The sequence below is a fragment of the Pelodiscus sinensis genome, chromosome 3 (assembly GCF_052426305.1).
Source record: "Pelodiscus sinensis isolate ZL-2025 chromosome 3, ASM5242630v1, whole genome shotgun sequence".
NCBI classification, from domain to species: domain Eukaryota; kingdom Metazoa; phylum Chordata; order Testudines; family Trionychidae; genus Pelodiscus; species Pelodiscus sinensis.
The window spans coordinates 131486785-131513239 of NC_143054.1; the positions used below are offsets into that span (position 1 = coordinate 131486785).

The following is a 26455-nucleotide window of genomic DNA, read 5'->3' on the forward strand; positions in this document are numbered from 1 at the left end:
ATCATGCTAATTTAAGGATGCTTTTCCAAGATAAATAGTCATTTTATTTGTTTTCTTTTGGCTATATGAGTGGGGTGGCAAGCCATGCATGTTAATTTCCCCTGTTATAATAGATATGTTTTAGCTACTGAGACACCTGCCTAACCTTAATATAAAATAATCAACTATAAGATAATAAAAATCATTCAAGAAAATAAAACCATTTGTCTCTGTAAATATAAAAATAAAGCATCTGCTTCTTGTCACACAAACTGTCCTTTCTTATGTTAATAAAGAGTACTTTCAGTCATAGTCTAAGTTATTAGATGTCAGAGTGTGGATGCTCTCACAAAGACTCTTAGAAACCATGAACATACTGTAGACTACAGGCACCTATTTTGCCTTTCACCAAATACTTTCCATCAGCCCCTGTTGAAGATGCTGGGCAGGAGAATATGTGAGGTTTAACTTGCATTATGCACTTGGCCTCTCTTCTATCTTTTGCAGGATTTGATCTGCTTTAAGGACCTTAATGCAGTAAGTCTACAACACAAACCACTAGAATGGAGGAATATTTACATGCAATGAATACATGTCTTAATTTAGATAGAGGATTTGCAATATTACCCTTTAAAAAACTCATTATTGTTTGTGTTCAAAGGTGCATTGATGTTTGCTGAATAGTATGAAAATATCTTCAAAGCCTGCTGTGTCATGAATACAGCTATTAAAATGCACATTTTCTTTACATAGTACAAACAACAGAATAATGATATAGCAGGTAAACAAACAGCAGTAACTGCTGTAGTATTATATGAATACAGAATCGTGAATATATTTTAGGATATTCCACTATGCGTTAGCAAATTAATAAATGGCTTAAAAGTCTCAGAGGGGCTAGATAGGTACATTTGTTACTTTCACATAATTTTAGTACAGGAGGAAACTATACACACCTTTGGGTAGCACAAAGAATGCTCCATTGTTACAAATTACCCATGGCACATGGTGTTACGTTCTTGATGCCTTTAACACAATTGAGTTTCTCTCTTAAAGCTCATCTAGACTGCGGGGAAGATTCGAAAGAGGATATGCAAATTCTGTGGGAATTTGCATATCTTCTTCCGATCTCACTTTCTAGAGCGGAGCTTTCGGAAGTGAAAGTAATCTAGACATATTTTATTCGGCACCCCCCCCCCCTTTTAAAAAGCCACCTAAACCTCATTTTTTGAGGAAAAGTGGCTTCTCGAAAAAGGTGGGGGTTGCTAAAAAGGTGTCTAGATTACTTTCAGTTTCAAAAGATCTGCTTTTGAAAGCGAGATTGGAAGAAGATATGCAAATTGCTGCACAATTTGCATATACTCTTTAGAATCTTCCCCGTAGTCTAGACATAGTCTCAGAGAAGGTTTGGTGGAGCTGTTAACTGTAATGTGTCCTATTTCATCCCTTCTGAGATTGCCATCTTCTGTTTAGAAAGAAGGTGCAGAGATGACAGAACATCACAGAATCCATGACTATGACCGCCACAACAGACATGGAGCTCTATCTATAGTTTTCCTTCCCCCGAGCTTTTGAATAACACCAGTAGCTCCACTGACTACCAGGGCTGCTAGAACCATTACTATATTGAGGGTGCTGAGATCCATTTAACCAAATTCTAAGACCTGTATACGATGGAAACCATTTCAGAACAGGGGGTACAGCAGCACTCCCTCACCCTAGTTCCAACACCTATGCTTAGTACTGCTGCTGCCTCAAAACATCCTATCATGGAGAATTAAGATGGAGGTGAAGAGGACCTGAATAAATGGGCCTGTGCCAGAACTGTGTGGTAGTTCACTTGGATTTACCTACATGGGTTTTCTTATTTTTTTTTTTTGGATGGGAGAATCCAGGAGAAAACAGACACCTCCACCCCTTTTTTCTGTATGTCTGGAACCTTGGGATCAAGCAGGGCTAAAAGGCTGGAGAAGTATGCCATATAGCTGAATTTCTTCCTCCTAGTCACATGTTTCCTGTCCCAATGTGGACCTGGCACCTCTTCACTTGCAGAAGTGAAGAGCAATGTGTTTACCTGTCTAAGATTTGGTGCCATGTGACACACATGGCATCATCTGTGGCACTTGGACCAAGGCTTAAGATATATAGATCCCTCATGTTGATCCATGCTTATTTTCATCCCTAGCTATGATTTAATTCTACCTTTTTCTTCCTGGCAATCTTTATCTTGATTTTTTATTTGTTAGCAATTTTACTCCAATGACACTCAACTGTATATAATCTCTGATAACTTTTAATGACTTCTGTCTTTTCCAGATAAACTTGTTGCTGCATCTAAAATCTGTATAAAAATGTTTCAGAGACAAAATTCCTTTCTCTGAGCAAGAAAACAGTCTGCAAACTCAGCTGATTATCTAACCTCTCCCTTATGAAATCAGAAGACTTCTTGTTTCTAAGTATGTGATTATCTTTGACTTGGGACACTCACTACTTTTATCTCCGCTAATCCTTCTGCTGCAACTGTGACAACATTTTTGTTCACAGTGCTGCCACAAGTTTACACTCTGCTAAAACACTAATCTGTGCTCTCATCTACTTTCACCTTCTCTTTTTTCATTTCTCAGAAGCCTCTGTAGGTTCTGGTCTTCATTTATAAAGTGTGGCTACCAACCTTCTTCTGAGAAATGTAACAGAAATCCTATTGGTTTTTCATTCATTTCAGGATCAGTTAAAATAACTATAGCTCAAAGCTATTTCAAGTAATTTTTCTCTCCCCTTTCCTTCCTGCAGTTGCCACTACTAAAGCATTGGTTTCATCTACATTCACATAATTTTGCTGCTGTTTGTAGAAGAGTCTTCTGCTCTGCCATTCTTGTTTCCTGGAAAAGGCTTCCCAATATACATCTGTCTTGTGAAATTTCTTTGTTTTCAGCTTAGGTTGGAAACACATTTTTTCCTTGCCTTTCATCATAATTTTTCTCTTTGCTCATTTCTTATTTAATTCTGTTGTAATATTATTTAACACTTTAAATCATACTGGAATACAATTATATATGATAGCCATTACAAAATTGTACTGTATTAGGAGATAATGAGATCTGAAGACAAATTACCATTTCTAGCTCATTGTTCAGTATCCCTCAAAAATAAGGCTAAACTAATCATGGAGGAGAGTGAGACTTCTCATGAAAGCCCATTACACAATAAATAATCACATTATGATTGCACGCCATGGACACTTTACAAGAGAGAGATCAAATAACTGAAAAAATCCAACTTTGTTTCCTGCACAGAATCTGGAACATCAAACAGCAGAACAAAGTGTGTAGTGTTAAAGAAGAATTAGTACTTGGCAGAAAACCCAGTCTCCTGAAAGCAATATTTGTCTGGTCACAGCGGGGATGAATGATAATCACCATCCTAAAGCAGTGGTAAAATATCAACTAATGCATACTCAGGGTAATGTTAACCCCCCATGTAAGCACTTCATGAAGAATTGCATCAGCTTGTGCCATTACTACATTTTGCTCCGTAAGATTTCCTATACCAGGGTAGATCTCTATTCACTAAAGTCAGGTATTGCCCTTCTGATAGGGATTGATAGAAGATGCTTTCAGAAAATGATGAAAAAACATATTGTACCCAGACAATAATACACTCATGTTCAGATGGGAAACCAACTGTCTTGACCTCTTTGGCAAACACAAAGGTAAAAAGAAGGGAAGTGTAAAGTCTCATAACACTATTTACAGAATACAAACAATGTCTGAAAGAGACACCTACCTGTTCTGTTTAAAGGTAGATTAAAACAAGGTTTTTGTTCTTTGCGGCTTCTGCATCAGAAGGAATTTTGTGCAGAACTCTGAGAGCTGCAGGTACCATGTTACAGAACTGATTATTGCCAGTCAGTTACCTGCTCTAATACAGAACACAGGGGAGATGAAATGAGCCTACATCCACAGTAGTACACTCAAACCATTAAGTCAGGAAGGAGAGGAAGGTCAGGTGCTGAGAGTCAAGAGCTAAGTCCTGAAATGCTTATTGTACAAATTACCTTTGTGTAGGACTGTCTCTACAAGTGCTGGTTCCCTCACATTTGGAGGGAGTAGTTGCTCCTTAGGTATTGTGGGGGCAAAAGGTGTTGGGGCCACGAAGTTGCCAGCTTTCCTGAACCGGACAGATTGGTTGCAGTGCAAAGGTTGTGTGTGTGTGTGTGTGTGTGTGTGTGTGTGTGTGTGTGTGTGTATCTATAGCTATATCTAAATCTAAAACTGTGAAGTTGATGAATGAGTGAGCCCTTGTAACTTGGTCTGCAACTTCCAAGAGTTTCGGTGAATATTGGCTCAGTACAGTGTTACTCCAATCCTGGATCTTTGTATAGTTTAAAGTACTTTCTCTGATAGATAATTAATAACTGAAGCAGCAATAAAACACTCTGGTATCAGAAAATCTGGTAATAAATATGTGCAAAATCATATTAGAGGATTTATCAATTGTGGAATAATGCACGCTTGAAATTAGAGTATGGCCCATTAGAATATGCCCAGTTTGCTGCTGCGCTTTTTTTTTTTTTTTTTTTTTTTTTTTTTTTTTTTTTTTTTTTTTTTTTTTTTTTGAGCTTTGGTTTTACTAGCTGTCTCAGGGCCCGCATTGATAAGGGTTATACAGCCAGATACACAGCTATATGTATACTTAAAAATCAGATTACATTCTTTGGCAGTAATGGACTATGATTATTTAAAATAGATATTTTTATTTCTGTTACCTTATTTATACCAAAATAATTAAATCTGTTTCTGTAAACTTGAGTCTCACTTTTATTCTCATATGATCTTTGAAGAACAATTACACCAGGATTACATATCAAATTCCCCTGGGTCATTTCTTTCATATAGCAAATATGTTTAAGCATATATTTTTCATGTTATAGGATGACTTAATGGGTTTTGGGATGTTTCATAGTCTGTTATGTAGCATGTATATGAAAATACAAAGGTTTTTCTTTACAATATAATTGTATGTTACAACATCATTTTATTGTGCTGGTAACACTAGATTTCATAATCTAAGAATTAAAGATTAAGGTACAAAGTTAAAATCTCAAACCCTTGGCTCTGCAAGGGAGCACAAAATCTAGGAAAGATGACTCATTTTATAGTGCTTTGGACTTATTGATAGTTGTCTTTTTAGTATCTAAGTCACATGAAGAAAAGAAATATGCTTGTTTCATTTTTTTTTTTTTTTTTAGTTTCACATTGTTCTTTTAAATGTATATAGATCTTATGAATGGCTCTGAATTTGAAGATTTTACAGAATGTTTTCCGGTTTTTAAGCACTAAGGCCCAGACTCAGCAAAACACTTAATCGGCTTTTTACCTTTAAGCCTGTATTAAATTCCATCCCTATGAGGTAAAGCGCTTAAGTATATGCTTGAGTGCTTTGCTGAGGCAGTGCTCAAAGTTGTAGCACAAGCTACCCTATGTTGTCATTCCAAAGTTCCTCAGCAAGCCATCACATTGTGTGACCAGCTCTAGAAGTTAGGGGCAGCTGTGCTATTGACATCATCAGGAAAACTCAGTCTTTGTTGTTCTGCAGTGATGGCTGTACTGTAGTGTTTTCCCCTGCCATATACAGGAATAAATGACCATTATTTTGGATACATAAAGTGGTACGTACTGTTTTTTACTGTGAGCGCTTTTCAATCAAGAACTATACTGAGACTTCACTTCATGCAGGCCATTGAGGTATATTAGATAGTGATAACTTTAAATCACTATTCACTTGGCTGAGTTTAAACTGATAAGTCAGTGGTAGAAGGCTGTAATCGAAGTCTTAAGCTATCTGATACCTGCAGAATATTTTTATTTATACAGTTATCAAAAGAATAAAAGCTGAAAGAGGAGTTTCAGTGAGGGTCTGAGGTTCATATTAGCTATGATGTATCAGATAATGGGGATCCATATTACACAATTACAAAAAATCAAAGCCTCACAGAATATCAAATTATGCTAGACTCATCATAATGAGTGATAATATGTTAATATTTCCATCAGTTAATTGAGTGGCAAAGTTCATTGGTAATACTCTGTAATTTCTGCACATTTATTTTTGAAAGCTCTTTATGTTAAAATGGAATTTCTTTCTAAAAGAATGTATAATATTAGACTTTCAGAAAGTGCATGGTATGGCTTATGTATTTTAGCGTTGTAAATTCCTTAAGTAATATTATTGTTCTGCTGTTTAAGTCTACTGCTTCTTGAATTATTGTATTTACTCAAGTGATATATGCTATCTTGTGCCAGCAGTGCCCCTGTGTCATGTATATTAGCCAAACTGGACAATCTCTATACCAAAGGATAAATGGACACAAATCAGACGTTGAGAGAAGCAACAGGCAACATACAAAAAAACAGTGGGAGAACACTTTAACCTCTGTGGACACTCAATGATGGATTTTAAAATAGCCATCCTTGTGCAAAAAGACTTTCAAAGTTACACTATAAAGAGAAACAGAAGAGCTGCAATTCATTTGCAATTTTAACACAATCAAATTAGGACTGAATAAGGATTTAGATTTATTATCTCACTACAGTGACATTTCCCTCTCTCTTGGTATTCACACTTCCCCATCAGCTACTGGGAATGAGTCACATCCACCGTGACAGAAATGGCCTTGATAACACTGGTCTGTACACTTGCTAAGTTGCTTACTTCTTTTGAAATACTAGTACATATATAAAACATACCCTACCCCTGTAATTTCTACTCCAGTGCACTTGACTAAGTGGTTTTTACCCAGGAAAGCTTATGCCCAAATAAATCTGTCAGTCTTTAAGGTGCCACAGGACTCCTTGTTTGTGTAATCACTTTGGAAAATAAGATAACCAGGCAATTAGTTGTTTCTATTAAATTACAGTTTGGACAATAATGGATCATACATTTTAATATGGTTGGAGGAACAGTAGAGGAAATTCAGTTGATGGTGATGGAGAAAAATTCTGAAAAGATTTTAACCAATAAATCATCTCATTCTCTATTAAACTTAAGCCATATGATTTCTAAAGAAACTTACACTGAAAGAACATAACTCTTTCATAAGCTATGTAGTTCTTTTCTGTTAATGAATCACAAATAACAGCTTTTTGATAAATGAAAAAGTGAGTTTATCTGACTGATTACAAAATAGTGCTTGGATTGATAATTTATTTGTTTTTATTGAAGTGCTGATCACTATGTGTATTTCACTTCGGGTACAGCCAGAACCTTAAGAATTGTTGCTAGTACTGTCTGCTGGTACGTACCTGCTACCTTTTGCTTCCTCATGCTCAAAACCAATGGTATAGGGGACTCTGTGAATAAGCTGCCTCTTACCTCCTGTGATGGTTTCAGGAATTATCTCACTTATTTATTAAAGTGCTTTTCCCCCCACACTTGTAAATAGCTGCAAATAATGATTTGACTCCCATCTAAGCCATCACATGGGGAGAGAACTATGTACTTCAGCTTCGGTACAAAGTACACCACCAGATGTATCTTCGGCTCCATGGTCCTTATCCCTGTTACCAAAGAACATAAGCATGGCAGACCCAAGAGCCATGTAGCCCAGTATCCTGTCTTCTGACAGTGGTCAATGTCAGGAACCTCAGAAGGAATGAACAGGACAGTCAGTCATCAAGTGATCCATCCCCTCTTGTCCTTTCCCAGCTTCCAACAAACAGACTAAGGACAGCATCCCTGCCCATCCTGGCTAATTCCCAAGACAGAAAACCCTGAAGCAGGAGGGTGAGTGGTAGGGGAGCTCAGGGTGAGATGGTGGGAAGCTCTGAGCTGGGAGATGAGCAGCATGAGCTCAGTCTGAGGGAGGGGGATGAACAGCAAAGGGCTCGGGGTGGGGGGAAGTGCTGAGGTGGGGGAGGGCTGAGGCTACGGCAGGAAATGCTGAGGCAGGAGTGAATTGCAAGGGGCTTGGTTGGGGAAGGGATGACAAGCTGGGGTATCAAGTTGAGGTGGTGGAAACATTAGAATGGCCATACTGCATAACAGAAAAGGTCCATCTACCCTGTATTTTGTCTTCCAAGATTGGCCAATGCCAAGTGCCCCAAGTGTAAGGAACAGAACAGGTAGTCATCAGGGTTCCATTCCCTGTTGCCCATCCCCAGCTTCCTGAAAACAGAGACTAGGGGTATGATCTCTGCCCTTTCTGGGCCTCAAATTCTCATTCTTCCACCTTCCATTCTTCCTGAGGTGAGAGAGGGGCAAGACCAAACAGTGTGACAGAGAGCCACCACAGGATCTTCACTGGTTAAAAGGATTCATTGCCTCTGGAGCTCATGAGAGCTCTGTTGAAGTTTCACCTTAACGGACATGTGTATCTACCCTAGATACTCATGCAGGCTCTAGAGACTTGCTTAGCTTTTCAGTACTGGTTTCACCATAATTGGAAACTGTCTAATCATTTCTTGCCCCTGGGGTTAAATCCTAACCACATTGAGACCCCACCTCCTTCCCCAAATACCACTGCCTAGACCTCTTCTTAAACCAATTTGTTTGAGAGAGAAATCTCCCAACTATCAAATGTCTCTGATACCACCATCCCTGGGTTCAGGTAACATTTCTCGGGTACAACCTGTTTCAGTGCCTCTGCTGTCTTAAACTTCTGACTCCTCATCCTTGGACTCAGAAGTGCTGTCTTCTGTATCCTGGCTGGCCCATAGCACTCTCCTTCAATTCTTCAGGGCCATGGACAATGAATGTAACATTCCTAACATTGGTATTTTCATCAGGGGCAATGATCTGGACAAAAATGGGTTTCAGATCCATGCTAGAGATCACAGTGTGGTGAAGGCAGGATTCTGAGGTAAATTCCTTTCAGCATCATTTGTTCTTTTTCGAAGGACTAGTTTTTTAGAGCCATAATGGTAGTCCTGCTACATCTCGTGGGTTTCTTTGCTTCCATTTGTGTAACCATTTGAACTAGGATAAAACTGATATTTTGGCCAAATAACAGGGAGGGTTGAGCAAGGAAAACCTTGGCTGCTAGACCAATCCCTAAATGTTCAGAATTTCACCAGATTTCACTTTAATTGGAATTGTGTGGCTGAATTTCATGCTACTCTTTGGAAAACACTGTGATTTGTATGTTTGGGTTGCTATTAACGTCTTTTACTCATCAAGTGTGGCATTTTCAGAGACATGCAGTATTGCTGTAACTCAGTCCTCATCAAAGTCGATTGTAAAATTCTCAATGATTTCAGTGGAGACAGAGGTAGGTCCATGCTGAGTAATTTTGAAAATCCTCCCAGAAGTTGTAAGAGTTGTGACTCTCTTAGACCTAATTATGGACCCTTTTTGTTTATAACTCAGAGGAAAGGTTCTTTCATGCAGAAAAGGACCTACTTGGATATGATTTAACTCATATTAGACCTGTGTTTGTTTGAATTTGGAGGTGACATTACCAGCTCACATAGACATATCTGTGAGAGCTGTGCTTAAGTTAGCAAGCTTAAAAATACTATAGTGCAGAGCAATGTAGATAGCAGCTTGAGCTAACCACCCCTTTATGTACCAATCTGATCCCCTAAATATTATTTCTAGCTTAAATATAGACATAACAAAACTATCATGCTGGAATAATTTAGGGTGGGTGTGCTGAGCTCCATCCCTTCCAGCTTACCCCATCCACATCCCTCATCACCATAGGTTGGGACCACAGCAGGGGTTGGCAGTGGAGTTCCAGGTGTGGGGCCTATGGTTGGGACCGCAGGTCCCGCAGCTGAGCTGATGGGACCCTTGGTGGCAGTGTAGCCCCTGGCAACCAGGATGTTGGGACCAAGAGTGGAATCTGTGGGGACAGTAGCTGGGACTCCAAATTGCAGTGGGTCCCCAGGGTGCTAGCTGGTGGTTGGGACCCTGGCACAGGGTGCAAAATCTGGTGATACTGCAGCATCCCCCTACACTCTTAAGCTCCCACATCTATGTAGCCAAAGGCTTCCAAAAACTGCCAAAGACCATTGTCATTGTAAAGCGGAGCCATGTTTGTGAAGTTTCCTTTATACTGTGTTGACTGGTGTGGAAAAAATAACATAGTAGTATGTCAACAATGATTTTGGAATGGTCACTAATGAAGCTGTTTCTAAAGAAATTAAATGTTAACAAACCAAGAGATGAATTTATAACTGCAGGATATTTATATTAATAACTGCTTAATAATGTAAATACTTTTTAAACAATTGAAAAATTTCACTTTTTAAGGATTCTTAAACTACGTGTCTGCACTCCAGGCACACATCTATTTTTTTGAGTCCAGAGAATAGAAGTTCATAAGTTTCTCAGAGATCTACTTGCCCTTTGTTTTTATTATGGTTTGACTTTTTAAATTCTTATTCACATGTCAGTGTGAATGGCTTGGCTCACTTCCAAATGAGACACTGATGGAAAAAATCGGTTATGTTTGTGAAGTGACCTCCAGTGTACTGGTTAATAGGTGTGCTCACAAAAGTGAATTTGCTAATGGAGTTTTTGGGAATAAAGTGATTATTTCAGAGGATGTGCTGAATCGTGGGGAAACCTTGAAGGCTATGAATGTAATAATAGGTAATTTAAACACTTAATGCTAATGTAAATGAAGAATGTTTCTCTTTAATCTGTATAATATTGTTTATTGAGTGGAATAAAAGATTGGCATACTTGGACCTTTTAAATATTTGAATTAAATATAGATAACCAATTATTAGCCTTCTCATGCCTTAAGAAGGCTCACTTACAGCCAAGTAAGATTGGTGATAGGTATAAGAGTGACTTACAGAGGGACAGAGATGCAGCCGTGTTAGTCTGGTGTAGCTGAAACAAAAGACAGAACTATGTAGCACTTTAAAGACTAACAAGATGGTTTATTAGGTGATGAGCTTTCGTGGGCCAGATCTGAGGAAGTGGGTCTGGCCTACAAAAGCTCATCACCTAATAAACCATCTTGTTAGTCTTTAAAGTGCTACATAGTTCTGTCTTTTACAGAGGGACATACTTCTTCCCACCATGAAAAAAATAGCTACAGCTCATTTCTTCACTATTATTCATCAGTTTTTGCATTTTGTTTTGTTAGTTCTTCTTCATTGCAGTTCTTCTTCATAGGCCAGATTTGGCCTTCAGGATGATTTAGTCCAGCCCCTGTCTGTGTCTGGTGCTGGACCATTTTGCTCTATAAAATAGTATCCTCTGCACAATGTGACTTTCATGCACTCTATATTCAAGGCTGTGCCATATGGAAGAGGATGTCAGTTTATTTCTATGTTGCCTGTGTAGGTGCCAAACTACATATATGACCCACACCACAAAAGCTTCAACCTCCTTGAAGGTAATATTTCTACCATGGTGCAATTTCTATTTTAGCACATCTTAGTATAGTTTCAAATCTCTCTTAGTCCTTACATTGGATGGATTTTTTTTTATCCTTGAGACTTGCAAAGCAAATTTAGAACTGCTTGCACATTCAAGTTCTTGTACAATTGTGTTGCATTTTTATTACAGCCTAGATTTTGAAAAGTGCTAAGTGCACACTATTGGGGTCAGATTTTAAGATGAACCCAATTCCTGTTTAGGGGAGCTGACAAATTTTCAAAAATATCTAGTGCCCCTAGTTCCCACCTGATATCCATTGGAACGCCTAGGTACTAAACTTTATGAAGAATCTGGCTCTGTATTTGAGTAACTAAATAGCTATTATTGGCTCCTGTGTTTTGTTTTAATTTGTTTTAATGTATTTTTTTTTTTTGCTAGCCAGAATATGGATTCTTTGATTTTAATTTAACAAATGTTTAATAAAATTCAAAATCTAGAGATGGGCTCAAACTAGAACCTTTTATCTGAGCTTTGATGAGCTTTGGTTTTGGATAAAATAGAACTTTAAATTCGCAGGATTTCTGCATTTGATTTTGCAAGGACAGAACTTCGCCATTGGCAAATCTTCTTACAGTTTTGCCTTCATGTACAAGAGAACATTCAGCTTTGTTTTTTAATATCTTCAGACCTGCAGCATGCAAAAGGAAATGGTTGAGGGCTGGGTGCTCTCAAACCCTGTTTCCAGCTTGGGGGTTGAGACAGCTAATCTGAAGCACTGGTTCTTGATTCTGTATTCTTTTATTCAAGTACTTAAAAAACAAAAGCTATATCCTGTGGGGGGAGGAGGGGAAGGACACACAGATAGAGCATATTCCTTCCTAAAATCTTTCTAGCATATCTAGGTTCTGAAACCCAGATGGTATGTTCACTATGCATTTAAAGGGACGTGGAAAACTCTTCTTTAAAGGCAAACAGAAAAAGGTTGGGTTTTTTGTAGTATAATACTTTTAAACTTAAATAATTTTGTTCTTGAAATCAGTAGGACATAGGGTGAAACTAAGGGAATGTCCATCTGTACAGCGCTGTGTTAGTGCAGCTGCCCTTGTGCAGCTGTGTTGCGGTAGCCCTGACAGGAGAGCTTCTGCTATTGGTGTAGTTAATCCATCTCCAAGGCTGTGTCTATACTAGAATCCTCTTCTGCAAGAGGAAATGCAAATGGAGCACTCATTTGCATATGTTACGCTCTCATTTGCATTTCCTCCTCAGATCCCTTTTGCACAAGAACCATTCTTCCTCATTTTTTTGAGGAAGAACGCCTCTTGCACTAAAGAGGGTTTTTGCACAAAAAGGAGCCATCTGCACTGCTCTTTTTTGTGCAAAAACCTCTTGTGCAAAAGGGGTCTGAAGAGGAAATGCAAATGAGTGTGACATATGCAAATGAGGACTCCATTTGCATTTCCTCTTGCGGAAGACAATCGTAGTATAGTCGTAGTCCAAGAGAGGTTGTAGTGATGTTGATGGGAGAAGCTCTCCCTTTGACTGTTTACATGAGGCAATAGGTCAATATAACTAGGTGGATTTTCCACCCCCTTGAGTGACGCAGTTATGCCAATATAGGTTTGCCTATCCTAAGAGACAATATAACATGAGGAGGCCTTAGAAAAATAGCTTTAAGCAGGGTTAATTAATGGGTTTAATTAATTACAAAAGGAAACACTGAAAAACACAAAGGTGAATGGATTCATGAAATGGAAAAAACTCAGTTCATACATATATAAATATTGTAGTTCACTGGTGGGCAACCTGCAGTCCATGAGCGTCATGCTTCCCATTGGGGTTCTAAGTGTGGTCTGCAAGACATTTTGTTTACCATTGCCCACGTGGAAAGTTGCCAGATTCTGCTTGTTGCCATTTGTGGTGTTTCCGCCCTCCCACCCCCCACTCTACTGGTATTACTAAAGAGACACACACACATAAAACACTGTTATGGTTCAATTGGCACACCCTCCCCTCCACATTTTAGGTATGCAAGCACATTTAGCAAAACTACCATATCCCAGAAGACTCTCTTGGTTATGGCAATCTTATGGCCCACTGAAATGGGTCCACTCATTATCTTAGTTTGCCCATTACAGTTGTAGTGGATGAGTCCTCTTGCCATTTCCTGATTAAAAATATTACTATTACTAATTTTGCATTGTTCCACCTGTGCGATTGACATTGACCTGAAAGGGCGTTGTATCCATGTAGCTGAAAATGGAATTGGGGCTAATTTCTGATTTCCCATGCTTGTCCTGTGCTTTTCTTGTACAGACAGAAGCATTAAAGGGGCAAAGAACATACCAATAACATTGTTCAAAGACTACTTTACTGTCACATATGGTATACTACTTTGAACAATAGGCACTTGATACTTCAAAGGAAGATTCTTAATCGCTCTTTCTCTTTTCTCAGACAGTATGTTAAATGTAATACGTGGAATGCTGTATGTGGAAAAGACAGAGGTGTGTCTATGAATTGTTCCTGTCTCCTGTAACAGATTCTACTGTAAAGCATGAGATTTAGCTAATCTCCTTTCAGTATCTCAGAAGTTAAACAATTAGAGTAAAAAATAAACTTTGAAATTGTAATTTAAAATCTATTTGAAAAAAAAAGCTAAAGCAGTGTTCATGGAAACACCTATCGTTTCATCTCTTTCATCTTTGGAAAATAACATGTTAGAAATTGATCACTTTGGCATGTTTGGCAGTTTTATCTTTTGGAATTTGTTTCCTAACAAAGAGGGCAGAATTCAAAAGACTGCATCCATGCGAAAGTTTTGGCCAGTTTGTGTGGTTATTCCCTACAAATATAATGAGAATCTATAGCAACTTTTACTTTTTAACTAATAAAGTTTTCAGTTACACTCATTGTTATCAGTCACTGTAATAACGTATATAATACTTTTTTTTCCAGAGCAGTTGTAATGGAAAATGTATTTTTTGCTTGTTTATGCAGAGGATAGGAGACCAGCTTTTGCTTTTCATTTAGGTTGGTCCAGATATAACAAATGAAATAGCTTTTATTTAGTATTTGATTAGATGTAAAAGTTAAATGAAAATTAATTGGTGGGTTAATATTCTAAGATCCATAATGCTGCCATAACACAAATCCTTTCATTAAAGAGATCCAGCATCCTTAGTCTTGTTTCCATTTTATTTCAGAAAGTAATTGAAGTGATAATGAAGTGGTTGTCCCAAACATTTATTGTAGCTAAAGGTTCAGTTCATTTTTGCTTATTTAAGGAAGAGGGTGAGGGGACATGAAGAGGGAACTTGAATGCCAAGAATGATTGAGTGAGGATGAATCATCAGCTTGCCGTTTAAAGGGCAAACATCTGTTTTGATCTACAGTGTTCAAATACTTTTACTCGGTTAATGTTCAGGATACATGTTAACAGTGATGTAATGGATTATTACGATGCTTTCATTCTCCTCCAGGATGCAATTTTGAATCCAGTTAAAGCTGGTAATGATTGAAGCCTCTTCATGACTCATCAGTAGAACCCTGCAAATCTGTAGATATCCACTTCATATCCAAGGATGCCCGCAAGTTGTGATTGTGGATCGCATACTAGATGTAAACAGTCCTTTTATCTGTGCAGGACTGTACTCATCGGTGGATTATGTTAAATATTGAGTTGATGTCTGTCTCTTCTAGACTACTAGTAGGCAGATGTCCACACTGCCCCCTGCTCCCCCCCCCCCCCAAAGGATGAAAACATTATCACATGATATGCATACGTATTGGCAGCCTCCAAAGATTGTCAAAGGGCATGAATGGGCATGGAATCTGAGCTCCTCTCATCCTAGAGGCCATCTGTTCAGAACTGAGTTTAGATCAAGCAACACAGTATGGGAATCTGCATTACAACTGTCCAAGCTCCACAGCTGGCTCTCAGATGTTAAAGCACTTAGGGTGGATGGTCCAGTTACTAGACCATTAGCTGGGGGTCTTGAGAGACCTCAGATCAAGTCCCTGTTTCATCACAGGATTCCTGTATCATTTTGACCAAGTCCTGTATGATTTTTGGCTTAATGTCTCCAGGACTCAGTTTCCCATATGATAATAGCACTTCCCCATCACACAGGAGTGTGTAGGGATCAATACATTATATTGTGAGGTAGTCAGATACTGCAGTGTTAGTGGACATATAAGTACCATGGAGAGACAGATAAAACTTGGTGATACCAGTAGGAGGCATGGAAGTGTGTTATAGGGGGAACGGAAACACAGAGATTTAAGATCAGGTTAGAACTCCTGACTTTCTCTCTAGCCCAATGCAGTTTGAGCAACTAAGATGTGTTCTTGTAAGACTATGTTTGAGGTGGGAATTGCTGTGGCCCTCCATACTCCCATCACAGTCTTCTGATGCTTCTCCATCCTCTGTGCTGAGCCATGAACACTTCTTCCCATGACCTGATTGCTCACTGAAACAGTGGTTTTAAAATGTGTAATCACAGACAGAATAAGGAGGATATAGTACATCATTATCAGCTGAATTCTGGGTCTGAATGATCCCACTTAAGTGAATTTTGTGGATGGATGCAAATTTAATATATATACTCAGCAGCTAGGCTGTGTAATGTGATGGTGAATAGCCTTATTGTTTTTTTGGAAGGCAGACTCCACTTCAGTTAAATTCCACTTTTCCATCAGTGCTCTATAGCCTCTCTGCAACAATACTGTCTTCACACTTTGTTTCATTTACCATATGCTGATAGCTGAAATGGTCTCTCTTGGGAGATCATTCTGATTCCTATCCTTCAGGTACCTGTTGGGACAGTAGCATTTGCTGCTTTATGTAGGAACAACATCCCCTTAATGTCTTACACATTAGCTAGCAACAAGGTATCTGTTCTGGCACAAACATACGTGTTGGGGACTTGTACGTGTGAATGGCTTGCACTGGAGGGAAAGAACCGCCTACAGTTTGGTGCATGCTGCATGCTTGTCTATTTCCCAGTCCTTTTGTTAATTTTAAATCAATTCTTGCCAACATAATTGTAGACATACTGTTAACATTTACCTCCAATTGGCTAGCTCAAATGTCATTACCTGTGTGAAATCACACTGGCCTTTCCTATGTCACAGATGTTATGGATACTGCAGTCCTGAATGCAGGCTTTGGTCAGACCCTACTTTTTATTTTGCACAGTTCTTACAACTGTTTCAAGGAAAAGACACATTAAGTCCACAGTGAGTATTCCTTAGTAACAGCAGGAGACTGTATGGCTTGGTGTGATGTTTATAAACCCAGGGATATTTTGTTGGGTTTAGGCACTCTTTAAAGGAAAAAGCTGCTTTACTTCGCACTGTCCACTAATTCAATGCACTATTAATTCTTTAAACATTGTTTGCTGTCTGCAGTATGGGAGTATTTTGTGTCTTGGATTAACAGGCTTTTCCTGGACCTCACTTTGCACCAGGAAAAGCCAATGTAAACAAGAAATAAACTTCAACCGGAAGTTCTAAATTCTTTGGTATTAAAATATTTTTTTTTTTTTTTTTTTTTGCTGCTAGTAACTGAAGAGTCAGGGGTCCTAGTCTCCTATGCACACTTCTGATAAAACTGGTTCTTGTTACAGCAACCAGTGCAAGGAGGTTTTAAAAAACAAATAATAAATAGAACTAAGCATATAAACAAACATAATCTCAGCACATATTCATGGTTTACATCTTTTTATATTCAGGCTACACAGTATGTCATGGCAATGTTTTTCTTTAACAGTGACTGTATGCTTCAGCCTATGCCGGGGGAAAGGAGTATTAGTGTAGGAACATCTTCCTTTGTTAAGAAATGATGCAATATGGTCCAATGGACTGGGCACTAGATTGGGAGGATGGAAAGTTGAGTTCTCTTTGGCTACGTCTAGACTGGCCCCTTCTTCGGAAGAGGCATGCTAATTTCTAACTTTGGAATAGGGAAATCCGAGGGGGATTTAAATATCCCCCACGGGATTTAAATAAACATGGCCGCCGCTTTTTTTCCGGCTTGGGGAAAATCCGGAAAAGAGCGTCCAGACTGGCGTGATCCTCCGGAATAAAGCCCTTTTCCGGAGGCTCTCTTATTCCTACTTCAGGAAAAAAAGCGGCGGCCATGTTTATTTAAATCCCGCGGGGGATATTTAAATCCCCTGCGGATTTCCCTATTCCAAAGTTAGAAATTAGCATGCCTCTTCCGAAGAAGGGGCCAGTCTAGACACAGCCTTTATGTCTTAACAATCAGTGGCAATGTGACCTTAAGTTACTTTACAAGATACTTTATACCTGGATCTTTTCCTATCTGTGAGGCAGGGATAATAAGTCCTAGTCACCTTTGTAAGCTGCACTTATATCTATGAATAAAAAAAAAAAGCATTTTCAGTATTAGGTATTATGGGTTCGTTTACCTTTCAGTGGAGGACTCACTTCTGAGCCCTGAATGTTTAACAGTGTCACATTGTTGATTAGTTAAATATTCAAATAGCATGTTTTGGTAATTGTACCAAAATGGAATAGTACCTGATGAGAGTGCCCGCCAATAGAGTAATTAGAAATTTTCTGGTGGTTTTAAGAAAAATTATCAGAGGAAACTGAATATTTGGCAGCCTTTTCAAAATCTTCCTTCTGCTTATTTACAAAGAGCAATATTTTGTAAGTAAAAACTAAACTATGATCAGAGGAAAAAAGAGTAACTGGAAATACAAGTTTTACTGGCATAGTCCTACACAATCCAGTAATTACAAAAAAAAAAAAAATTCCACCACTATCAATCTTCCTCAAGAAAGCAGAGGATTTAATATATAAAGTAAATCTGAATCATAACATTAAAAAGTAGGAATAAGGAAAGCTCCAACTGTTACCCTCAAGTTCTGAGGCCAAAGCCTCACCCTCATGTGCTGGAGATCACTGTTTTTGATTTTCAAACCATATTGTTAGTCCTGGCTGCTTCCAAGTGCAGAAGGAAACTGATTTGCTCTCTGTCTGAATTTTCAAGAATAATATAATACAATAAATACATGCAAAATGATAATACAGGTAACAAGAGGGGGCAAGATGAAGGATCATTTTCAGCCATCAGAAGAACATTCTTTATTTTATTAGTAGCCAGAAAAGCAGCTTACCTGATCCTGATCATGCTGATGTTAGTCAGGAGGGACCCTACTGAAGTTACCCTGACTTTACACTAGCAGGCGACAACTCAACCAAACTGTTTTTTCAGTTGCAGATTACTTTTGATTGTAAAATAAATTCATTTCCCTAAGTTGCATTTTATAAATTCTTGGGATGTCTATCACCCGGTATGCATTAGTTTTGAGACATGGTTCTACAGAGGCAACATAAGAACTGAAGAGGAAGCACAGAGAATAGCTACTTTCATTCTTGGCTCTCTGTTTCCTAGCAGTGAGTGTTATTCTCTGTAGGCTTCTGGGAAAGTCTGGGAACCACAAAGATGGTTCACTGGTTCATCCTTGGCTTTATAATGGGATAGAAAGAAAAGTATTTCCTCCTTCCTGGCCATCCCTACAGTACTCTGCCCTTCCCCTGCTGCCCCTTCTACTCCCAGCTTCAAAGTAAGGGTGGAAGGCCTTTTACTTCCACAATCCTGGCTTTTTTTTATGGTTGGAAATTAGGAGTAATAAAATGGGGATGAATCATCTGTGCATTTGATAAGATAAAGGCAGTCTTTACACAACTTTTTTATAATTGCCTTTTAGGGAACATGGAACAATTTGAAACAGTCAAATGAGTCTCTCACAGCCCACTGTGATCAGCAAATAGAATAATTCTCATGCAGTGAGAGAGAGGAGAAAATTCACAGTGAAATGTTTTGCCAGATGGAAAAGGAAAACATAGTTTTTTGTATGGTCTCTGGCCCATATGTGCCCAACAACCTCAAATTGTGCAGGATATGTAGAGATGAAGCAATAAAAATATGTAAAAATAACTGACTTTTTAAAGTTTCAGATTTTGTGCAATCTCCTATGGCACAAGCCAGGTATTTTCTTTTAATTACAAGTCCAGTTTGAATAAAACTGCATTTTTCTTTTTAAAAATTATTATAAAAAGTATTTCTGGCTCTTCTGGGATCAGTCTGATCTACTTCGGCACCAAAGTATTTAAGCTTGTTTTAGATATTGCTGTAAAGCTTGCATCTTCAGAAACATCTAGCCCATTTTACAGGTAGGAAATTCAGGTCCAGAGAGGTTCGGTGACTTGCCTAAAGTTACACAAGAAGCAGGTGTGGTTGGTCAATGAATACAACTGAGCACTCCAGAATGACCGTCTAGTGCCAGCATAATAAGACATTTTTTGTGTAAACGCGTTATTTTGAAATATCTTATTTCAAATTAACTATTTTGAAAAATAAGATATTTCGAAATAACGCTGTAGTGTAGACGTACTCTTAGAAAGCTTGGGGATATGCTCATCAGCATATTTTATTTTATCCATTCTGGAATGGATTTTTTGCCATAGGCGAATTGGCAAAGACTGTGTTTTTCCACCTCCCATCAGTTTCCTTCAAGTCAGGTTTAAGGATTTACTCTGCATTTGTTGCAAGTCTGATGGCTTTCAGTGTGGTTGGTGAGTTAAGAATGGGTCTAATGTTAAGTCCCTCTTACCCAAGAAGCTGCTTGGGCATGGGATCTAAGTACACAACAACACAATCAGGAGATACGGCTCCTTGCATGCTATGGAGCTCTTCTCTGTTTAGCTTTCCTACTTCCCAGCTTTGAGGAGGAGAATAGGTTGGGACTCTGGCTTCTGGCCAAGGTCCCTGATCAGGCTTGAGGATATTGAGGGGGCATTATTCTCATTCTCAGGTATGGAGAACTCAAGGTCATAAGTCCTGAGTTAAATTCTGGACTTTGATGGCCTAGCTGGGTGCTTTGGGAAGGGGTTCCTCATTGGCCAATATTTTATAAATTGTGTCTTTCTGTCTTTAACTGTGGCATTGCTCCATTTCCACATCCATGCTCCTTTCCCTGGGAGACTCTCTTGATTTAAAAAAAAATGCCTATTTGCCATTGATCTAAATGTTTATTAAAATAAATTAATGAATAAAAGAATCCAAAGTCACAGTGGATTTGCCAGGTTTTTTTCGAGATGTATGGCAGCAGTGTTTGTGGAATGGCTGTCTATGTCTATTGTGATTTTTGTCAAGGGATATATGCAAGGTGCAGAATTCTTAACCTAATGTGCACCAACACTGTCCTAAAGATTTGTAAGGGTGAGAAATTAAGTGTTCGTGTCTGTTCAGGCTTTGCCCTTTCTGCTGAGACTACCAACCAGAGGGGCACTTAGGACCCAATTCTGAAAGCAGGAATACACATAATGCATATTAACAGTCTTCTGAAGTGAGCTTGACTGCTCATCTGCATACATGTTTTCAGAACAGGCTTCTTCATGTGTTTGTGTTTGGGCCAGTGATTTATGAAATATATTATTCCTCTTTGTAGTTTTTGCTGACAGGTCTGTTATACATTCTCCCCCCCCTCCTCCATTAACCATTAAATTTGATATTTAGTATCCATAGTGCTCAGAACTAACTATTTAAAATTACTGTCTGTCCATGTAAATTAACTTATCTGCTCATTTTAACAGTAATTTGAATACATTTTCTCTGAGGCATATAATGCTATGGATTTTAGCATATAACAAGCATTGGTGCAAATTCATCCCTGCTTTAGTTTCACAACAATCTGATTGAATCTGTCCCATTATCTGGATAATGGGAAATGTAGCAGATATTATTTTTTGCCTATTGGAAGCACAAGGTTTAATATAAATTTTACTGAAACTGGCAACATTGCTTTACTGGCCTATAAGAAACCTATGTACTAACCTGTATGAATTACCTGCTTTCACTATTGTAATAGATTTGAGCTCCTGCATAGATGAAGTCTCAAATGTGATATTTGGAAGTTTTCCTAGAAAGTACAAGTTCTATTTGGGGCCAAATCTTTGTTCTGTTTAAGTCCAATGGTGTCAGGATGGGGATCATTCAGCATCTTGATAACAATACTTCTCAATTCTACTAACACGTTTATCACATTTTGCAATTGTGTATGCCTGATAAAGAGCACATATAAAGGATGTGATGAAATAATGCTTGAAAGTCTGGAGATTTAGCTTTCTTGAATACAGTGTGCACGAGAGTCCCATACTGTCAGTGGCATAATAATGTCTCCATTGGGGCAAGATGGCCCCCACAGTCTAGATACTCAGGTCTGTAATTTAGCATGAGAATAATTCTAAGTTAGAAGTGATGGGTCTGACTGTGCTACCCTTAATCAGAGGAAGGGTTGCATGATTGGGCCATGTGTTTTCAATTGGATTTCTGTTAAAATTCATGATTAGCTAGTATTCATTATTTGAAATTTCAGATTTTTGGAATTTTAAAAAAACTATTTTTACTATTTCAGGTTTATGTACTGGCAGATATAAATAGAGAACACTATAGAAACCCTTTTCTATATGCAATGTCAACCACATTCAACTAAAGAGTTGCCATTCAGAGAGAAGTTCATGGACTGTTTTGTTCATTCATTCAGTCCTCTCCTGCTACTTCCTTAGGTTGTTTTTCCCCAAAAGGAGCAGGAATCTATTTGTGACTGGTGACTCACTGTGAAATTTTATGAGGGATTACACTGAACATGATTGATTCACTTTCTTCCAGCTTTGTCAGTGGTCAATGACCTAGAAGAATTCCTTTGTAAATATTTTACAAGAACTGAGCCATTGAAATCACAAGTTTTCAGCCTTTCATGTCGTGGTTTGTCTCATTCCAGGCTAATACCAATACAGAGAAGGAAGAGTTGACAAATTCCATACCTTCATTAAATGAGGAAATTATCTGGCATTTAGCTATTACAAGGATGTCAACGACCGATCTCCCATCCTTCACTCCAACACTGTATGCAAACTCAAATATAGTATTGCAGTTCATTAAAAATTCAAAGAAATGTCAAGATACATATACAAAGCACCCATTAAACACTTGAGCACCATAGGAGTTCCAGGGTCCTTGTACCTCTTGCCATGAAGCGGAGTTTCTTAACTGGCATCCACTCTGCAGAAGAATTCCACTAAAAAGTACAGGTTCTTTAATACCATTTAGTTGAGTTTCTGCTGTGTACCATATTGGAATGGAATGAAGAGTGACCTCCTGACTTGCCCATCTTGCCCTACATGTAAGGTCTCTGTGGAGTCCGATGGGAGGATATGTGTTCATAGTACCATGGAAACAGCTACACTTACCTCTAAGGAGATGCAACATAGATTCATAGAAAATGTTCTTTCTTTAGTTGAACTTAGGAGGACCAGTCCTTCCTCCATTTTCCTCTTCCCCACAATTGTGTCTTACATTTGCATCTGATATCTTTTCCTAATAAAGGGTCAGAACTCTCCACAAACGATCACACTGTATGTATGTATCTACAGAAAAATAATTTCATCCAGTATTGAAATAGAGTTGTTTATCAACTGTTGACTAAAGCCACATGATGGTATGATTTTATGATCATTTCCTGCATCTGGATGTTCAACTGAGTGAGATTTTCAAAGGGATTCAGCACTCAACATACCGAGTTAGATTGAGACTCAGCCATTTATTTTAGTGCTTAGGTGGAAGCTGGACTCTTCTGAAAATCAAACCCCTGGTTCTGAGTGAGCCCTTATAAAAATGTTGACCACAGTCCGTTAAGTTTAATCATCCAGGAATTAGTAGAAAATGAGAGGGAAATAATAATCAGTTCTTGGAATCTGCACCTTGAAATCCAATTATATTCAGCAATTTTCTGGATAATACACCCACACATAATTGCCTTACTAGTACATGTATCTCCTGATTAGTTGTCCTTGTAAATTAGAAATAAAATGCATTTCTCAGTTCTCTTGTGAAATTAAGCACTTTTCTCTTTCTGTATAGGCATTACTTATTTATAACTCATATTCCAGACTCTCTACCTCCCTATTGCTCCCCGCAAAAAAACTGGGCAAGAAGGTTGCATGAACATTTAAGTGTATATTTCCTTTCCAAAAGCTAAAAAATCTAAAGCTACATCTCCCCAAAATCTGCTAAAATATCAGATAGAGGGAAGTTTGAGAACAGTAACAGGAAAGATATATTGTCAGGAGAAAAGTCTTTGAGTACAAATTAGACCTGGGAAAAAATAAGATAAATGTAATATGAAGAAAGTCTAGCAACTAGGGAAATAACGCACTAAGAATTGTTATGGGTAATCTTTGTATTTATGATAGTTTTCAGATATCTGACCTCAATGAGCCATACTCAGGTTTATTAAGGAAAACTAGTATCTTCTGGGGAATCAAATACTTTCAGGTTATTGGGGAGGAAAATCCTCAGTTTAGATGGATGTACAAAAGTGAACTTCAGCAAAAATGCTTGAATATACTATTAAAGTCGCAAATATTACAGCTGCATCCACAAGAAAGTTTTGGAGAAACAAAATCCATAATATAATCTTTTTTCACTAGGAAAAGGATAATAGAAACATAGCTCACATTTGCCCTGATGTCTGAGGAGTCATTGAATCATCTTCTGCGTAGACTAGTGAAATACTATAGTGTCTCAGATACATGGTAACTGTGAGATAATATTTATATTTTAATTGTTCTCGTAGCAGTTACAGAGGTTGATCTTAATTAGTGTATGTTGATTTTATTGAAAAACCTTGGAACTAAGCTAAAGATAGATAATCAAATTTAAATGTTTCTTTTTACATTCTAGATCATCCACCTGCAGAAGCCAGGCTTCAAAGGAGACAGCTGCCTCTACAATCCCAGTGATTTTGCCTTTTTTTTCCTTCATCCTCCGTTTTTAAGATTGTTGAGCTTCTTTTCCAACATCTACATTTTGTTTTATGCTGTCTATTAGTACATTTTCACCACGGCAATGGCTTCTTCAAAAAGGAATGTGTGCTCTTCAACGCCTTTGTCTCTTCCCTGATGATTGGTAAGTTTCGGTAACCGGGTTTGGTTCTTTAAAGGATTTGAAACCACAGATAGAGGAATACTTCTTTTTAGGGTCAAACAAAGATTTTTTATTTTTTCTATTTACTTTATAATTAATTTTCCATTTGAATCAATTTACTATTTTTGATTCTTTTAAGACAATATAATATACAAAGAAAAAGTAGAAAAACAGTACAGTAAAAAACCAAGAAATAATAACTTCTCCTACAGATATACCCTCCTAATTTACCTTTAAACAATTTATGGAGTTAACAATTATATAATACGTTAAGAAAGATAGAAGCATTGCTTAGATTCAGGAGATATTCTTTTCTTTATGTTTTTCCTTTCTTTGGATTTTTCGTTGCAACTTACGACCGGTGTTCGTTCCCCTTTCGGAGCTTATTCCCCTTTCGGAGCTTACGTGCGGCAGCGAGATTCAGCGCCAGGGAGGGAGCCGTGGTTGATCAGACCTGGCTTTTTGGATTCGCAACCCGTCCGCTCTTGGTCTGTTTCAGCCAACCTTATATACTCTTTTTCGGTATTTTGGTACTCCTCCACTCGCCTGACAATTGCTGACGTTAGATATTTGTTGTCTCATTCTGCCCTTACAAAAAACTTTCGTCTGCTCCATTTTGGGGTAATCAGCACTTCTGTTGCATACTGCTGTCTGAGTTACTTACTTCCCTAAAAGCAGGGTTATTGGTCAGCCAATCAAATTTTGTTTTTATTTTTATCTCCTGTATCTGACAATGCTGCCTTTCCTTTCCACTTACAATTAAACTGGTGCTCATTTGACATATTCTGGGTAGGCCTCAAGACATCCCTTTCACAGTAAGTTGCTTGACTTGCTTGTCAGTGTAGGCAACACACTTGTCAACATCACCTTCAATTAAGAGTAGTTAGAGGAAATTTCCCAAGTGTTTCGTCAGCCAAAAACAAAGTGATGATATTTTCTCCAGTGAAGACAAAAATCATAGTATTATCAGTTTCATTGTGCCTCTCTTTCTCTCCCCTATTCTCATTCACATTCCTCCAGATAAAATTGCTTGAGTTGACATTAAAAACAAAAAGAAAAACCTTCCTAGAAAAAGTGAGAATTACCATGAGGTAAAATTATTTTACCTACTGTTAAACCTAAATAAACAGAATCTAAATTATATGCCTACAAAAGGAGGGAATGGAGTACTTTCTAACTAAATCAGTGCAGTAGTTTATTTACTACTTTGCATTTGTTTTAGTTCAGAATTTTCAATTTTATGCTGATATTTTCATTCTTTGCATGATCCTGGTGTTTATCTGGATTGATAAACTTCTGTATTCAGTAATGAGATGGCATTTAGACACTTGTAGTAATAGACACAATAGAAATGCCTAAGGCAGATCCTTATTTATATTTACATTTCTTAGTTATTGTTCACAGTAGAAAATTCATCTTAATGTAGGGCTAACTTTCTGTGCTTTATTATTATAAAAGGTGTTTTGGGTATATTGTATTTCAGATCTTGCTTTCTGTGATTTTCGCATTGACTTACTTAATTTTCCAGTTTAAAAAATACAATTAGTAGTGACTATGCACGAATGAAAAACAAATAGCCCTTGAGAGAGAAAAACAAATTCTAATAAAAAAGGAAATGCCATTTAATAAAACATGTAAGGCATTTCTTTTTATGAGCTTAGTTTTGGAGAGAGGTGTTCTATTTCTAATACAACACAGTCTTCCTTTCAGCTAAAAACCTCATCTTGTCCTTAAAAACTGACCCCCTCTTTGGAAAACAAACAACTTATTTTAAGATTTCAAATACAATTGTTCATGAATTAAACTAGTTTTGCAAAACTCCAAAATAGTTCAAGAAGTTTGTAAAATGGCAGTGTTTGACTGCTCTTGTTTAAGAGAAAACTCTCAAGTAAAACAGTCTCTTGCCCCTTGAAGTTTGGAGTGTATGAAAATATGTACATTTAGAAGAGATATGCTAAGAACTCACTACCAAACTGTGTCTGAACAACAAAGATGTAAATCTCTTTACTTCCTATTTAATAGTAATAAAATGTATGCTATTTTATACAGTAAGGCTGTGTCTACACTGCACCCCTTTTCCGGAAAAGATGAGACAAGTTGGAATTGCAAATGAAGCGGGGATTT

At 37.9% G+C, this 26455-nt stretch overlaps 1 protein-coding gene across 1 annotated transcript in view; it reads left to right on the forward strand.

Moving 5' to 3' along the window:
• Positions 1-26455, forward strand: part of CHRM3 (cholinergic receptor muscarinic 3) — a 468545-nt gene that overhangs the window by 109987 nt on the left and 332103 nt on the right. Inside the window, exon 2 of the mRNA XM_014570646.4 lies at positions 24089-24313. The gene's annotated coding sequence lies outside the window, so the exon portion shown is untranslated. The remainder of the gene's footprint in view (positions 1-24088; positions 24314-26455) is intronic.